This window comes from Eriocheir sinensis, chromosome 17 (assembly GCF_024679095.1).
Source record: "Eriocheir sinensis breed Jianghai 21 chromosome 17, ASM2467909v1, whole genome shotgun sequence".
In the NCBI taxonomy this organism is placed as follows: Eukaryota; Metazoa; Arthropoda; class Malacostraca; order Decapoda; family Varunidae; genus Eriocheir; species Eriocheir sinensis.
Genome location: NC_066525.1, coordinates 9,611,685 through 9,630,458, shown reverse-complemented (window position 1 = coordinate 9,630,458; position 18,774 = coordinate 9,611,685). Strand labels below are relative to the sequence as shown.

Here is an 18,774-nt window from a genome sequence, read left to right as displayed (position 1 = left end):
TCACTCTTACGCACTTGTCGCCTCACGCAGCTTGGCCGATACAGGGTTTGAAGAGTACAGGTGCGCGGCGCTTAGCGAGTGTCATTACGGTGATGGGGTGTGGTGTGGAGGGGAGGGGGGAGAGACACATCACCTCGTCTGCTTAGCCATTCTCATCGCCTCCTGCAAGTTCTTCATTTTCACGGTGTCTTTTCTCATAATTTTGTTGTTTCGGTTCTTCACTCAGTCAGCATAAGTCGATGTTGAGTGTGGAAGGAACGTGGAGAAGAGACACATCATTGCTACTTAACCATATTTACCTTATGCGAGTTTTTTTTATAATTTCCTTGCCTTCTCTGTCACTACCTTTTCGATTATCTCTGTTCTATCATTCATTAGCCAAGTTGATGTGGAAGCAGGGAAGGTGGAGGGATACACATCATCTTTATTTAACCATTCACATCAACTGGGATTTCCCCCTTTTCCACGCCTTCCTCCTTAGTAGAATCGTCTTGTTTTTGAGCACTCAGTCATTTATTAAAATACATCGATGACTGCAAGAGGCGGGCGGCTGCATAAACCGTTCACGTTCAAGTCAGCTGATGTGCCCGGAAGCCTCGAGGATGTCGTCACCGCTTGTACAGGAGGCAGGCTGGGGCAGGAGAGGACAGGGGAGGCCGCCGCTCTGCTGTTATAAAGATCACCCACTCAACACCACGTCCATAACTCTTGCTCCTGGTCGGCCGACTCCTCCGCAAACTCGCAGGTTATAATTTTCGTCATTTGTTTTTGGTGTCAAGCGTGTGTACTTCTTTTCACTCCCTACAACGGGCGACAGTGGCGTAATAAATCTGCAATTCCATTATAATGTCACTATTAGCCCGGGGAGTGTGCAACAGTAGTCCACGCCACTCACCCATAAATCTGCCTTGTTTTTCGCCTTGAAACCACACTCCACCGCCACGCAGCAACAGCGGCGGCCACATCTCTCATCATAAAAGAGTGTTCTAGGCCAGCAGTGCCTTTAATAATAGACCTGACAAACGCCCCTCTCATAAATCTTGCCCCGGGAGCGTTGACGTCACTTTAACCTTATATAATGCCATTTGAAAGTGTGTTTGCGCGGCTCAGGAATCAATAGCTTCACTTATTTATCTATCTTTGTATTTATATATTTATTTATTTATTTTATTTGGCTTATATATTTATCTCTTATTTGTCTTCCCCATAATTCTCTGGTGGCTGTCAACTGCGAGTGTCACCTGGTGCTCTTTTTTCCTCCTTGTATTTACGTGCGTTATACATCGTCCTCTCTAAAAGCGCTGTGAAACGTTGTCGTGTGTGTGTGTGTGTGTGTGTGTGTGTGTGTGTGTGTGCTCGTATTTTTTCCTTAGTTGTTAGCCAGTAAACCACGTCACCGCACCGCACGCCTTTGCACTGCCCAGACTTACAACGCCCCTCGTGTCCTGTCGCTCCTGTCGTCCCCTCACGCCCCGCCTCGCTCACGGCCAGTCCCGGGAACACGCCGCCGTTTGTCGTCCCCACTACACACGTCCACATGCAGTTGTTACGTCACTCCATCGCGATTACTCTGAGCTCATCGCTACATGGGCCATCCCGCCGCTGTTATGCCGCCGCTCCGTCACCACGCCGCTTCATCACGCCACACTGCCTGCCACTCACCCCTCACCACTAACCACTCCACCCCGAGCTCTTAACACCACCTCCGTCACCACGCTCTTTCATCACGCCACTCACTCTGTACCACCGCATCACTCCACTATTTCATCCACTGCTCCATCCATTCCACACCGCATATCCCTCGCTGTCAACGCCGGTTTTCTGTTCATTACCAAACCATCAACCACCAGCTAGTCATATGTGTGGCTTATCTTTCTTAACTCCCTCCCGCCGTCCCTCCTTCCTTCTCTTATCTGATTCCAATTTCCTGGATTTTTTTTTATCTTTAACGTTTAAGACTCCTATTTCATCTATTTTTTTTGTTACCTTTCATTTAGAAGTCTGCTCTAGTCAATAATGTCAGAAGTATGAAGTTGTTTTGTTTTCTGTCCTTTATTTTTGTTCTGCCTCCAGTGTTTATTGTCAACTTACCATCAATTCAACGCAGTTTTCATTTCTTGGTTATTTAGTGTTCGTCTTCCCGGTGCCCCGTGTCACCTCGCTCCAACTCTCTTTTTTCTTGTCATAATTGCTGTACCTTCCCCGCCTGCTGACCACCTCTCCACACACCATACTCTCTAACTCTCCACCATGACTTTCGAGCATTCTCCGCAGTTCACAGACATTCTACAGCTCACCATTCACCTAATCTCTCTAGTGCTGATTCTCTTTAGCCACCATACATACATAAACATACATTCCGCATACCATATTTTTCCACAACAATCATGATAGTATGCCATATCGCTGCAGCACACTCACCATACACACACCACCATTTCAATACATACAGTTACCCACACACTATCATCCCCACCTTTCATGATAGGCACACACCATACCAGAATAATCAACGCCTTTTCCCTCTTACTGCATCACACATCCCATACACCACAGCACACACTTTTCCCGCGTCTTTGCCTTACCTTACCTTATCTTACCCTCACCTTGGTCCCGCCTTTCACCTCACCACCCTTACTTTCTGGCACCATATTTAACCTTCTTCATTCTTCCCCTAGACACATAGCACACATGGTACACACCCCAGCACATGCATACAGCACATCCTGACCTAACCTTACACTCACTCCAACCTCCTGTTCATACAACTATCATCAACAACCTCATCTTCCGTCATCATACTTACATGCATAGCGACACCTCACCACTACCACCGCCACGCACCTCGCACGCTGATGCTACCTCGCCCTCTGCCGCTCCGCCTCGCCGCCCCTCTGCCATACTCGAGCACCGCCCCGTCGGAGTGTGCCCGGTAGCCGATACTGCTCAGCCCGGCTCCCTATACCTCCTCGCCCATCGACCCGAGCACTGGCTCCTCCCACCACCTCCCACGGCGGAGACACTGACGCGGCCTCGCCCTCGCTAACCCCCGCCAGGCCGCCACCACCGCCCGAGCCACCTGTCACGGAGGGCCACGGCAGGCTAGGTTGTGCGAAGGGCGGGCCGCGACTGGCTGTAGGGCGCGCAGGAAGGACTCCGTGCGCCGCTTCCCCGAGTGTTTCCTTGGTTCGCTAAGTAAAGGTTGGTTGTGTGTCGGGTTGTACTGCTGATTAAGTTTTGGTGGTTTTTGTTTTTGTTCTTTTGTTGTGTTGTGTTGGTGTTGTGATGATTTTGTTTCGTTTTGTTGTTTCTGATGTTGTTGTTGTTACTATCATTATTATTACTGTTATTATCATTATTATTACAATCATTATTATTATTATCATTATTATTATTATCATTATTATTATCATTCTATTATTATTATTATTATTATTATTATTATTATTATTATTATTATTATTATTATTGTCATCATCATTAGTAGTATTATTGTTGTTTTTGTAGTTGTTGTTGATGTCGCAGAAGCTTTGGTGTTTCTTGATGTTATTTATTTATCTTTTTTTAATTTTATTTCATGTTTTTGCGGCAACGGTTGGTGCTGCTTTTGCTGTCGCTCTCTTTTATCCCATTCTTTTATCGCTTACCTTCTTCCTTTTTGGCTCCTTCCCCTCTGTCATCCTTCCCTCTTCCTTCCCCTCCCCTTCCCCCTTGTTCCCTGCTTCTCCTTTCACCCCTTCCTCCTCCTGCCCCATTCTCATCCCCTCAACATCCTCCGCTCGTTCACCCCTTTCTCCTATTCCTTCCTTTTCTCCTTGTGTCCTCCCTCCCCTCCTTCACCCTCACCTCTTCTTTCTCTCCCTACATCCTAACCTTTTTTTTCCCCTTCTTCATTCCTTCCCCTTCTTAGTCCTCCTCTTTTCCTCTTCCTCATAGATCCCTTCCTCCACTCTCCCTCTTTTTTTTCTCCTTTTCTTCCTTGTTTCTTCTTCTACCCCTTTCATCCCTTTTCTTCCTTTCCTTTCCTTTACACCATTTTCCCTTTTCCTCTCTACTCCTTCCCATTCCTTACCTCCATTCCCTCTATCATTCCGTATCTCTCTTTCCTCCTCCTCCTCCTCCTCCTCTTCCTTCCGGCCTCTTCATCCCCTTTTACTTTCCCTTCCTTTATTCTATCCTCCCTTTTCCCTTCCTTCAATCTCTGTTTCTCATTCCCCATTATTTCCTCCTTTTTTCCTCCATCTCTTTTTTTTATTCCATACCTCTCTTCTCTACATTCTTCCTCCTTCCTTTTCCTCCTCCTCCTTCTAAATCCCTTTCTCCTCTCTCCCTCTCTCCCTTACCTTTCTTTTTCCTTGTTTTTTCTTTTCCCTTCTTCAATCCCCTCTCTTTTTTTTTACTTCGCCTCCTTTATCCCATTCTCCTTCTTTTCCTCTACTTCTCCATCTCTATCTCCATTTCGTACCTCGCTTTTCTCCTTGCTTTCTTCTTCCTTTATCCCATTCCTGCATCCCTCCTCCTCCCCATTCCGTACCTCTCTTTTCTCCTTGCTTTCTTCCTTTAACCCATTCCTGCAATCCCTCCTCCTCCTCCTTCCTTTACCCTTCCTCCTCCTCTTCTTTCTCCTCCTCCTCCTCCTTCACCATCCTCCTCCTCCTCCACACTCCTCCTCCTTCTCCTCCTCCTCTTTCTTCCCCTCCTTCACCCTCCCTCCTGCCGGGGCCGGGTAAGCAGCCTCCGCCGCCCTTCCGTTATTACCCCCGTGAGGTGACGCCGCGATGAGATGTGTGGGGACGATATGACAACGCGTCTGCATTTATCACCCATGACATGCCCGCGTCTCAAGCAAGCCCAAACAAGCGAGCGTATCAGGGCTGACACACACACACACACACACACACACACACACACACACACACACACACACACACACACACACACGTCTCCTGCCGATACAAGAGCAGGTCGTGGGGGCTTGGGAGGGGTGAAGTGAAGGAAGGGACGAGAGGGAAGGGCGGCACACACTTCCTCCGCCCTCGACACACACACACACACACACACACACACACACACACACATGAGGTCAGGAGGGGGGTTAGGAGGGATGAGGTGAGGGAGGGAGGGAGGCAAGGGCGGCGCACACCACCTAACCGTCCTCGCGCGGCCACGGGAGGCGAGCGGCGATGCGAGGGGAAGCGAGGCGCGGCGAGGCGAGGTTACGTTAGGCTGGTGAGGCGCCGAGGCAGCTCCCGCACCATAGCTAGCACCATACCGCGGCACAATACCCGCCACTGCATCGCACCATTATCCTCGGCGCTAGCAAGGAAGGCATCATACAGCCTAAATTGAGGTACATTACCCGAGGCTTGGTCGATCATATTTAAGCTGTTGAACTTTATTTATCACTTTAATGTTGGCATGTTATGAGATCCTACTGAGATACGACGATCATTTGTTGTGACGCGTCTGCAAGTAAGGGGCCATCATGCTGACATATTGTAAAACTTATTGCTGCATATAGTTTGGTTATAGATATTTCTATACTCCCCTTTTTTTGCTTCCTCCCTCTCCCCCCCTCTCCCCCCATGCCTTTCTCCTACTTCTCCCCCCTTCCTCTTACAACTAGATCGGGTTAGGTTATAGTTTGTTGAGAAAATCTACGCGTGTCATTTCATATGCGTGTTTGTATGTTTATTTTTCCCTAAGATTGGTTATTCATAGTAGAGCCACGGCGTAATTGTTTTCTCAGTGGAGAGGGTTCGGGAGGGAGGGAGGGGAAGGGAGGCGGCGGGGGCTGGAAGGGCCGGGGGTAGTAGGCAAAGGATGAGACAACGGTAAAGCACTGAAATGGTTAAGGGAAAGGATGGGAGGGAGAGGAGGGGGAGGCCAGCATGGGGAAAGGAGGACGGAGGCAGGTGTAGGAGTGTACGATAGCTTGTGGATGGGGAATGAAAGGGAAAGAACATAGAGAAGGAATGAGAGCAAGGGGAAGGTAAGGAAGGAGAGAAGGGTGAGGGAGGAGCAAGGAATAGGAGGAAGAGGAGAAACCTGAGGTAGAAAAGGTATGGGACGCAAGTGAAGGAAAAGTAAATGGAGAGAAAAGAAAAGAAGTGGAAGAGAAAAGTTTGTTGCAAAAGATGAACGAAGAGTAAAGAAGAAGTGGAAGAAAGATGGGTTAGGAAGAGAAGAGGAAGAGGATGAGGAAGAGGCGATTAGGGGAATTAAGTGGAGTGGAATGAGTGTAAGAGGAGAGAGAGGTATAGGAAAGGGAAGGAAAGGGGAGAAAAGGGAGGATATAGGGAAAGGAAGTGGGAGGGGAGAGGAATAAAAGGGGTGAAAGATGGGGTGGAATATGGAGGAAAGTTGGAGAAATGAGAATAAAAGAAATGGGAGGCGAGTAAAAGCAGAAAAGAACAGTGTTGAAGGTTATGGATGAAAGGGGTGAATGAAGGAAGTGTGGAAGAAAATAAATAAGTGAAAGAAAAAAATCAGGTGGGTAGGCGGATGAAAACAGAAGTCAGGTATGGGTGGATGGAGGAGGAAGGAGTGGGGAGTGGGGGAAGCGGATAAAGAGGGAGGGAAGGAGTGGTAGGAAGAAGTACATAATGAGGTGGAGAGGCCAGTGGAGGTAGCACTTGACCAACATGGAGGGGAAAGAAGGGTGGGGAGCAGAGGGGTCGTCAGAGGGAAGGAAAGGGGGAGGGAGGCATAAAGGAGGAGAGAGAGAGAGAGAGAGAGAGAGAGAGAGAGAGAGAGAGAGAGAGAGCACTAGCGGGTTTGTCTATCTGAAGGGGACCATAAATTTTAATGTTGTGTTGTAAATAATGGCGACGAGATATCTGAGGGATCCATCTCGCCACCTTTGTGCCCCCCTCTACGGGAGTGTGGGGGGGGGGTGGACCTTCCATGCCCCCCACCCCCACTACGAGTCACCCTATTCCTCACCCACTCCCAGCCCACACACCACCCTGCCCTAGCCCATGCCCCATCCATTGCCGCCCCCCCTCTCTTCCCCTCCTCCCCCCATCACTACACCTGACGCACGACGATATGTCTTCTTCGTGATGATTTATATGATAGCAAGACAATAATTATAATTGTATTAATGATTATAATTATGATAAAAAACTGACAAGAAGAATAAGAACAGCAACATTATTATTATTATTATTATTATTATTATTATTATTATTATTATTATTATTATTATTATTATTATTATTATTATTATTATTATTATTATTATTATTATTATTATTATTATTATTATTATTATTATTATTATTATCATTATTATTGTGTAGTATTGTTAGAATTGCTATGTAAGGGGTGAAGGATGGTAGTGGTGGTGGTGTTGAAGGAGCAAGCGGCAGAGGTAGCGGCGGCGGCGGCAGCGGCAGGAGCAGTGGGGGCGGGGATGGCGGTGGTGGTGGTAGTATTGGTTACCAAGTTCCGTTATTTCCGGGTGTCGTATAAGTTTGACATCCGGGCCAGCTCCGCGCCCCTCGCCGCCGCCCCTCCGCCGCCGCCCGTATATAAACAGAGTCTTGCCCCCGCGGCGGACTAATCAGCGTGTGCGGGGCGGCGCGTGCTGTAATGCGCCGTAATGGCCCGCCTGTAACGCACCTGCCCGCCGCCCGCGCCCCGGCATTACAACAGATTATTGAATAAGATTACAGTCGACAGGTTTTGCTGCATCTTGGGGCCGATACGTTACACGCGCCATTATCTGTTACATTTTACTGGCGCCCCGTCATTAGCGGAGTCGCTCTATTTTTAACTAAGTAATGAAAGCTTGATGCATGGCGGACGGGAAGGGGAAGGCCGGATGATCAAGAAAAATAGTGTAAATTTTTTGAAGCAGAGTATGAAAAGAATACACTTTACGAGCAATGTCGAGCAAAACAAAAGGCTAAATATGGAGTTAATAAGGGAGAAGAAACTCCTGTAATTAAAAAGAAGAGAATGATAAAAGTAGGCCAAAATTTTGACGAATAGATTGTAGATTGAAGACGGAGAGGAGGGGGAAGACAGATAATTACGGAATGCAAGAATATTATTCCGGGGTTAATTTTGGCAAGGGAAGACGTAAGGCGTCATATAGCGGGCGGGAGCGGGGCCCCCCAGCTGCCGGGGAGCCGCGCGCTATGAAGTTACGGGTAAGAAAGTGGTCGCCAGTAAACTGTTAACCTTGTTTGGCCCCGCAGCCGAGTCTCCGACGCCATCGACCTCCCTCCCTCCCCGCGGCTCCCTCCTCCTGCCGCAACACACACACACACACACACACACGCCGCAAACCTCCTCTTTTACGGAACTCAAACAAGACAACACTCGTAAATAAAACCCAAATAAATGCGTCCATCAACCAGTGCTTCGACACCCCGGAGAGTACGGCAAACAGACCTTACCCCCCCCCCCTCCCCCTCAGCCTCTTCACTCACAAGCAACACGCGCGCGCCGAGCCTCCGAGCCTCCTCTTCCTCTTTCATGGAACTCAAATATCAGAGCTCATGAATTAAAGTCGCAATACATACGTCCATCACCTAATACCTCAACACCTTGGAAAGTACAGCAAAAGACACACTCATGATTATAGTGCTCCAGTAAGTGCCATGAATGTAGTTTGGACCGCGCATCATACCATCAGCTGATACTGCAATACCCGAAAAGTAGATCAAACCACCCATACATGACTGAATTACTTCGGCGCCGTCATGCATTCGGTAAGAGCGGCGCATCACATGGTAACAGGGGGAGGCACTACTCGGGGTGTGTAAGTGTGGCTGTCACTCGCACGCTAATCTGTTCCATCACGCGGCTGCTGGAGCGAACCACCGCCGCTATGGGCCACCAGACAACTCACGCGCCACCCATACAGTACACACCACCACCACCACCAGTACTACTATTGCTACCATAAACACCAACACGATTAACACACACAGCAGCCGTCCTTTCCTCCCTCTCTTTCACTCTCCCTACACACACACACACACACACACACGACAGCCGCCACAGACTCCATACATGAACATCCTCATCTACACATCACCCACACCGACCACATTATCCTGACACACACACACACAAACACACACAAACACACACAGAGTCCCCTTCCCCCCCCTTACTAAGCACGACACAGCATCTTCCTATAACATCATACGAACCCCACACGGCTGTAACACATAATGCCTCCGGAGTCCCCTTGTGTGTGTGTGTGTGTGTGTGTGTGTACTCCTACCACACACACACACAGTCGCACCACACAAGTCTGCCGCCGTCACTAATACGCCACAAGGCACCCGAAAGAGACCATCAAAGGGGATTTGCTAGTAGTGCTAAAATAACTCAGTGGTTAAGAATCAAATTAGCCTCACTACTGCGTTTGCTGGTGTGCCTCCCTTCCTTCCCTCCCTCATTCCCCTTCTCTCTCCCTTCCTCCCTCCCTTCTCTCTCTCTCTCTCTCTCTCTCTCTCTCTCTCTCTCTCTCTCTCTCTCTCTCTCTCTCTCTCTCTCTCTCTCTCTCTCTCTCTCTCTCTCTCTCTCTCATAATGTGTGTTTATGGTTTTCATATCGTTCGTTCGTTTGTTTGTTTGTTTGTTTTTGCTTTATATGTGTTATTGATCCTGTTTGTCTCATTGTTTTTGTCTATTTTTTTTTGTCTGGTTTATTATATTGTGTATTCTCTCTCTCTCTCTCTCTCTCTCTCTCTCTCTCTCTCTCTCTCTCTCTCTCTCTCTCTCTCTCTCCTCCACGTTCATCTTTCCCTCCGCCTGTCCCTCCCTTTCTTTCTATCAACATACCTCCTCTTCCTTCCATCTGTTCCCCCCTTCCTCCGCATCCTTCCCCTCCCCACCTCCCCACCTCGCCCCCCATCCCTCCTCGCCACCTCCCCCCCCTAGACAGGCAGTAACTACACGCTGCTCCAATTTCCATAAAGTTCCTCTACTCGCACTGTATCGCGGAAGTCAGTCTTGCCTTATTACATACATTAACGCCACTCCTACTCTTTTATCTCGTCCGGTTTACTTCCATTGTGTGTGTGTGTGTGGTAGGGTGGTTGGGTGGGTCGGTGGTTTGGTGTATGTGTGTGTGTGTGGGTGTGGGAGTGGGTGGGTGTGGTTGTTTATTTAGCTTTTATCTATGGTTATAAGCCGCGTTTAGTGAGATGCTGTTGTTTCTCTTTTCAATATTGAGGTTTTTTTTATATATCCTCCTTCCGTCTTTTTTTATTTCTATTTTTATTTATTTTTTGGTTATGTGTTGTACCTCCCCATTACCTCATTTCCCACACTCCTTTCCAAGTTAGATTCTGCTTCCCTCTTCTTTCTCTTCTCCACTTGTCGTTAGATGTACTTCCTCTTGTCCTTCTTTCCTTTCTTCCTTCCTCCTTCCTCTCCCCCTCCTCCTCCTCCTCCTCCTCCTTTGCCACAGCTGGCCTCCAAACGAGTGTATTGATGAAAATTTAGCTTTATCCGTGCAATGAAATCAGCTTTCTTCTGTATCTTCTTAACCAGATTTTGTGTGGCGTCCGGTGTTTGTAGGATAGCGGCAGATCCCTAATCCCACTTCAAATATGGCTCCCTGATCCAATTCCAAGTGCGGCATTAGGGAGTTATCTGGCCTGATGGAGGACGCAGATGATTGCGGAGTTAACAGCTGCACTGACTACCATAAACAGTCGAACGAGTAATCGACGTCGTTAACTACGGAGTCTAAGCGGTTTGGAGCTGACCATTTCGGTGGTGCGGGGAATTTTGGCGGAGATATTGGATTCGCATTACGAGGGATACTTTAGTAGCTGTATTGGTAACGGGCCTTCCCAGGTCGCTCGACGCAGACCCCACGCGCGGCACACATTGGGCTATCCCTCTGCATCTATAAGGCCGCTCGCTGCCTCCGCTGATTGCAGGGTGTCGACCTTACGGCTCAGCTCGCTCTAGGTCCCTCATGCCGGCGGGAGGCGTGTTGTACCTTGCCATGTTGTTCCCTGGTCGTCTCGCTGATATTTTTTGTATAATTCCTTGTCATGTTACGGGGAGTGTGTGTTCCTAATGTAAAACTTAATCCGGGGAAAATGTCTCCGGAGTCACAAAAACAAAAGATTTACCGTCGCAGATCAAATAGGATTACCGTCTTCTTTACGACTGTTGTTCACTTGCGACGCTCACTTTTTACCGCGCTTCTGAGGGACGCCCGCGACTCGTAGTTAGGGAAACGCGGCCACCATGACGTGAGGGAAGATGCCTCACAACATTTTTACACCATTTTTGTATCCTCGAGGCAATTTTTCTGCTCAGAACACAAGAGTCTAATGCACGCCCTCCTGACGCTCACACGAGGCGCCGCAACATTACGACTCCGTCCTCCCCTGGCAGCGTGAGTGCGTGCGTGCGTGCGTCCGGCGCCCCCAAGGAGGAGGTGGAGGTGGTCGCGCCAGACGGAGGGACAGACGCGCGACGCCCCGGGACACAAAGGAGGAGAGAGAATGATACCAGTTATTTACGCTTTAAGGCATCATTTACCGAGCGCCTTCTGGGCTCGGGCCATAAAACTTGTCGCGTTCTAATAACACTGCGACGAAAGTTGTACAAAAGAGCTTCATTAATCTTGGCATATTCATTTGATAACCCCGCCTTCACACCTGTTACACCCCCTAATGGCGATATAAAGAGTTTACAAAAGATAATTTCGGAATTACAATGGAAATGGACCCCGCTCCATCATCCTCTAAACGAAAGTAAATGGCAGGAAGAATGCACATAAAGGATAAAGACGAGTGATAATGGTACACATAACGATAAATATGGCGGGAACGTCAGAGATGGGTTCCTGACGATGCTGCCTCCTCCTCCTCCACCACCTCCTCCTCCTCTTCTTCCTCCTCCTCCTCCTTCTCCCCTTCCTCCTCGTCCTCCTGCTCTACATCTCCCTCTCCACCATCGTGATCCTTTGTATAGGAGGAAAGTAGGGGTTAAACCTTCCCATTGTTGCTCTTGGAAAAGTGCTGCCAAAAGGATGGATCTGTCTGTCTCTCTTTTTTTCCGGCCGTCAATCTTTTCGGGGGAAGGAGCTTTTACACACACACACACACACACACACACACACACACACACACACACACACACACACACACACACACACACACACACACACACACACACACACACACACACACACACTTAAACCACGAAGAGCAAATATTTTTTCCCGGCTCCGTGTAAGAGACGCCCACGGCAGGTGTTTTCGGTGAGTCGCAGTGACGGTGTGTGTGTGTGTGTGTGTGTGTGTGTTCACCAAGGCGCCGCGCACGAACCTCGGACCGTCACTAAAAGACTCTCTCCCTCACATAGAAACGTGGAGGTTACGACCGAGGAGATGGAAGAAGGAGGATAATGTACCTTTTTTCTCTCTTTCTCTCTCCGTCTCTCTTCTCCCCCTCTCTCCGGCGTCTGTCACTCTTCTTCAACCGCCATCGCCGCCGCCTCCTCCCTCGAGAGATGCAATCGGTACATACACAAAAAGAGGAAGAGGTCCAGAATCCATCGCGCACAGCAAGAGGCCGCGGGGATGAAGGCAGCGGCGTGGTTTATCCTCGCGGCTGTTCCTCACTTATATAGTTCGATGCATGGAGGCCTGACTTAGGGAAATGTGGCCCAAGTCCTCGCGAAGACGATGAACTGGCCGTAAGGAAGCAGAGGGAGTGGAGACGAAGGAGAGGGAGGGAGGGATGGAGGCATGGGAGAGAGGAGGAACCATGAAGGAACGGAGGAAGAGTCGTGGTCGAGGAGAGAGAGGGGGCGTGGCGGCAACTGGACAAGACGCATGACAACCAAATGGACAACCCAGTGCCGCATCCATCAACAGAGGAGGTCGGGGGCGTCGGAGGGGTGGGGAGGAGGAGAGGAAGGCCTGCGTGGACGAGGGGTCGAGGCCGGGATTGTGGGGATGGGCGGGACTGCGAGAGATGGATGGGCGAGAGGTTTATGTGGGTGCTTAACAAGGGAGACGACTTCACCATGTAACTAGTCATTTCTGCCGATGATTTGTGTTCGCTATTTGGGTGGGCAGATTACCCTGACGTATGGGATAATACGGCAAAATTATACACCTATTGAGTGCCACTTCTCGACTACGTGCATAGCTGTGATTACACCCTTCCTTTATACATACATATACCTCTCTCTCTTTCTCTCTTTCTCTCTCCCTCTGTTTCGTTAATGACTGTGGTTTTAATTACCTAAAGGCATAATGTTCTCTCTGACCCGTGTTTCTGTATACTGGTTCCCTCCCCTCATCCCTTACACACCACCCCCAACACCCCTCCGGCATCTCCGACCCCCTCGCCCCCGTCAGCTGCATGCGTCAAGTTCTTACACACATCAGGCACCCCCTCGCTCCCCTCCCCCCTTCACAGCTCTTGGCCGGCGACACTTGGCAGGATGATTGATAATGATTCCAAGTTATGGCAGACGTGGCAATGATTACGTATTCACTCGCCCTCATTCATAATTATTCCCGCTTGTCTCTTAAATCAATGGCGGGACCGCAGAGCCAGCCCGAGCCTCGTCCCGCCCGAACAACTACTATGTTTACCGTTGATCCATATTACTCATCGCTGTTTCGTCGCGGCGGCGGATCTGTGACTGGCGGCGTGGCAGTGAAGGTCGCGTCGGGGTCGTCGGCTTGCGGCTCTCCTCGTCCAGCGATCAGCGTCGTGAAATTATTTATGTCCTCATGGCTGCTCCGCTTGGGTGGCTTCTGTTCGATGTAAGTTAAAGCGAATTTTTGTATTTCAATTTTTGAGCGCGTTTGGATGTGTGCTGGCGGGTCACTATATCATTGGGCCAGCTTTAGGATGATGAACGGTACTTTTTATGGCAAAACCTTTTACCCTTCGCGGGTGTCATAGATTTTTGCAATTACGTGTGTATAATGAGATGTGTTGTCGGTGCCGGCCGAGGCCTCCCCCGCGGGGGCGCTGACGTCACCGGCCCTGCTGACCCGCCGCCGCTGATACACCTGATGACGCTCTTTTTGTACATGGGCGTGAAAGTTTTCAAGGCACACGGTGACCATAGTGAGGATTATGGGGGGAAGGCCAAGACTGCCGTGGTGCTGGCAAAAGAGATGGGAGGGGGCGGCGGTATGGCTAAGATAGCCTTAGAACTGGCCAGAGTGATTGGAGGGGACAAAGTTGTGGTCAAGATATCGGTTGTGTGACCCGGCGTGATGTGAGGGGGCGGAGGTGTGGCCAAGATAGTTGTGATGTTGACTAGAGTGATGGGAGAGGGAAGAGGTGTGGCCAAGATTGCTGTGGTGCTGCCTAGAGTGATGGGAGGGGCGGCATGGTGCGGACTCCCCTGTGGGGCTGAGGCTCGTTACGCCAGAGTTACGCAGAACATGGAAATTAATTCGGAGGGGCGCGGCGGCTCCGCCTGGGCGTAACTCAAAGCAACGGGCGAGGACGGCGTCACGCGGCCTGTGCAGCGGCAGGAAACATTTGGACTAATCCGAAGCGTCCACTGAATTACGGCATCGTCCACAATCCCTTACAATTTGCCGAAGCACTTGATTACGTCAACTTAGCTGATAATATAAACAACGGTCGGCAATTTATTACGTGCAATGGATGGGATATTACGTCATTTACGGGAATAAGCACTTGGCTGTTGAATCTAATAATAATTCTAATGAGTTAATCCGAGTATTGAATAACATTATCAAGGGAGTCATCCATTTCGGTTCTACGGCGTGATATTTTTTCTCTTTTCCTCTTTTTACTGTAGTTACACTTGTGTGGAGTGGGCGGCGGTGTAAGGCCGCGTGTCCCCGTCGTGTCCTCCCTGCTGCCGCTGCCCCCGCCGCCGCCGCCCCGGATCCGTGTCTTTACCCTTCTATACACATTCTTTTAATAGTTCAGAAAAAGGAGTGAGTCCTGTGTCAGCCGCCGCCGCCATAAGACAAAGCTATGTTTTCCCGGCCCCAACAGCGGACGGCGGCGCAGGCAGCTCGCCGTCACTTGGTGTTGACACTGTCACAGTCAGTCCTCGCCGGCCTTACATCCCCCTCCTGCAGTCTTTTCTCAAGTTATATGTGCTCGCTGTTTTATGGCGACCTTTTGAATTCGCTGTCCAGGCAGCCATTTTTGTCTTCTATTTTTTATTTTTCTTCGGCCGCTCTGCTTTGCCCTATGCTCTATAATATCTTACAGCTTTATCACATTTCCCCGCAGTGAGATTATTTTATTTGACTCTGCTCTCATATATGAGGGATTTTTTTCATGTTTCCTCCGACTATCTGAAAATTCTACTGAAAAAACGCTTTCCAGTTTGTTCTTTCTGCAATATTTTTCGCTTGAGAGTCTTTGATCCCCCCCGCTGTAACTTCCCTTTCGTTATTTTTTCTAGTTTGGGGGAGAAAAACGATGATATTTTTTTTCGTATATTTTCGTATGTTTACTTGGCGTCTTAACTTTTTGATGATTAGTGTTCGCAGTTCAGCCAAAAATTCTGGCAGAGCCTCGCCAGGACACGAAGGGGAGGGACAGACGCTTCGCCCCACCCACGGGGTAGACAAAGCTTGCCTGTCTCTCGTCATCTTAGGGGGCTCAGCGTCCTGCCCGTCGCTCAGATCATCGCAAGGGTCCTCGGCCGAATCCTTCCTCCCTCTCTTCCTCCGCCAGGACCGCCGAGGAGCCCCGTCCCCCACTCGTCGTCTCGCCGGGTCTTGTACAGTCTTCGTCCACTTCGTTACCGCGGATCAGCTCATACATTAAATGCAAAGCAGCCACGACGTGGTAATCTTACACTGTGCTCATCTCAATAACTCAAGGCCGCGGCCATACTTCATGTGCGCGCTTCCCTCCCTACTGGCGTCCCCCTCCCCTCCCCCACGACCCATTACATTCACAGCACTGCTATTGTTTCGTCCCGTGGCTCCAGGCCGGACGTTTCTCTTCTGTTCTGGGGCGTGCAGCGGACGGCGTCGTTCATGAGTTTTGGGTGTAACAACGAACCTCAGGATGGCTCCACCTTGGGCTGCCTGATCTGCCAGACGCGTCGGCGCAGTACACGGACGTGGCCTCATCGCGAGGAGGCAAGTGTGGGTTATTCTTCGGTCTGTTGCTATTTACCAAAGCGTAAACACGAAGCACCTATTTCCGGGTAAGTTGATTTACATCGCGGTTACTTGACCGTGTTGCTAAAGGCGATAACATTCGGCCAGCGCGTGATAATGTTGGCTTTATGATGTCCCCGTCCGGCACGGATGAAAGATTTAATACCTGGATCGCTTTTCTGATATTAAGCACAAGGGAAGTCTTCGATAAACTTGATCATCAGTGTAGGGCGTTGGGCGGCGGCATGTGTGAAGGGATGCTCGTCAGGCGTCTTGGGGCTTCGTCACACAAAGAAGCATTTCCCGGCCTGGCTTTGTGCTGCCTCCAGGACCGCCCAGGAGGCTCCACACGAAGAGGGTTCACTGGAGGCGAAACTTTTTGAAACGTCGCGGGTCGGCGCACCATCAAAATACACAATGTTCTATAAATCATTCAAATCGACCTCGCCGCTGATGAGCCATTTATTTAATATGCCTCACGTGAGAGCCAGACGGGCACCCGCTCAGCCACGGCCATCCTCTCTTCATTAGCCGCCTATTTGGGTCTGGCTAACAGTTTAGGGACGAGCTCAGGGTGTTTGCTATTATTATAATGTTTCAAAATCTTACTATTGCGACTGTCGCCGGCCTCCGGAGCTTGGAGAGGGGGGGGGGGGGTCGGAGGGACGCCTCACTTTGCCTCCTGAAGGTTTCCTAAGATATTTCTTGAGTTGGCAAAATATTGTTTTCTTCATATTTTCCTTTTAAGAGATTTTGTAAAAAAAAAAAAAAAATAGTCCTGAGGTAGAAAACAGCGGCTGCTGCCTCCAGCGTCGTCACAATAAACAACGTCCATATTCTCTGTGAATTTTGTTTCTCCATTAGTCAGAAAGAATTTTACAGCCTCGGGGATCAAATCTAGTGTCGGGCAGTGCTTGTGTTATCCAGGTCATCGTAAAACATTGTGCTGCAGCGGCTGGAAACAAAACAGTGGCGCGGCGCCCCACCCGGGGCCACGGACGCGGGACACACGGGGTGAAATGTTTCCCAAGTAGGGACAAAGGTTCTTTTCAGCATCGGGTCTTGTCCTCTACTCCAAACCTTTGTTCAAAGTTAGACCAAAAGAGTGGCTTTCAATTTAATGAAAAGGGCTTTTCTTGACCTCCTCCCCCGGCACCGGCGCCCCCTCACCTGGCGCTGCTCGGGGGCTCGCGGGCCCGACAAAGTTTTAGCTTCCACCCTCCTTTTGAGCGACCTCTACAGTTTAGAAAGATTTGCTCTCCGTAATGGATTGTTTCCACGGCCAAGTTTAAGAAATAAGTTGTCGGCACACGTAAGTCCGTTGCCCAGGGCTTGGTGGGAGGGAAAGGGAGAGGGAGGCGCTCAGGTGACCCCGCTTCACCTGTGACATTGTGACTCGTCTGCATCACCTTGCACAGGTGCTCCCTCTCACCCTCGCCTCCATTCTGTCTTTTCCCTCTCCATCTCATCCACGCGAGCAGGTCTCCTTCCGTCGACAAAAGCCACACACAACACCATCTCCTCCCTGTAATGCGTCACTCATCACACGGATACACTTCAGCCTTGAGGTCACGTGACATCAGGCAGACACACTCTATCCCCCAGACATGACATCATACAATACACTTCGTTTCCATGGTTTCACGAGACCCACCACGCTATATCGCTAAAATGAATCTCTGAAGTTACGACAACCACCGTCTCGAGTCATCACCACCGCTGCCTCGCTCCTCTCTTATCACTACCTACGCCTTGTTCATAACGACTTCACCAGCCCAACCGCGTCACTTCAATATCACTTTTACAATTGATTAATTCAAATGTATTTTCCTTCCCTTCACCTTCCCCCACACACTACTACGACCCTCACCCTCGCCAGTACACTCGAGCAAAGTCGCACTCGAGATCACATACGTTAACGTTGGATATTGTAAAATGTCAAAAAAAAGAAAGGCAAGGTAAATTAGTTGTAACAAAACCGAATATAGTTTTGTAAGATATTTGTCTTTGGGGGCGGAGAGACAGGCATAAGTAGACATATACAAGCAGACAGACAGACAGAAAGGCAAGGGAGGGAGGGTAAAAAAAATGATAAATGGAATGAGGTTTAGTTTTTTTTCTGCCCTGTGATGTACTTTTTTCTTTGTAGTTTGTTTGCTTAGTTTTTATCGTTGTTTTTGTTGGTGGTGGTGGTGAAGGTGGAGAGACAGGCATAGACAGACAGACAGATATACAGGCAAACAAACAGAAGAGCAAGGAAGTAAACAAGTCAGAGAGGTTAGTACAAGGAGGGACTTTTCCGTGTCCAAACAATAAAGAAAATGGTTTTGTAAGATATTTCTGTTTGGGGACGGAGACACAGGCATAGGCAGACAGAGACAGATAGACAGACAGACAGACAGAGAAGAGCAAGTCAGCAAACGAGAGAGGTTAGCAGATATTTGTGTGGTGGTGGCGGAGGGACAGGCATAGACAGACAGAGACAGACGGATACACAGGCACACAGACCGACAAAAGCAAGCAAGTAAGCAAGAGAGAGAGAGTTTAGTTGAAGGAGGGAAATTTCCGTGTCCAGCCGAGGCGAGCCGAGAGCCGAAGTGAGCCGGGGTGAGGCGAGGTGAGGCGAGGCTGGTCCTGCGGCTGAGGTGGACA

At 49.5% G+C, this 18,774-nt stretch overlaps 1 long non-coding RNA gene across 1 annotated transcript in view; it reads left to right on the top strand.

The window, feature by feature from the left end:
* Positions 1-1,430: 1,430 nt before the first annotated feature.
* The window catches only part of LOC126999918 (uncharacterized), a 192,868-nt gene continuing 175,524 nt past the window's right edge, over positions 1,431-18,774 (top strand). Inside the window, exon 1 of the long non-coding RNA XR_007753661.1 lies at positions 1,431-3,201. This is a non-coding gene — a long non-coding RNA (uncharacterized LOC126999918). The remainder of the gene's footprint in view (positions 3,202-18,774) is intronic.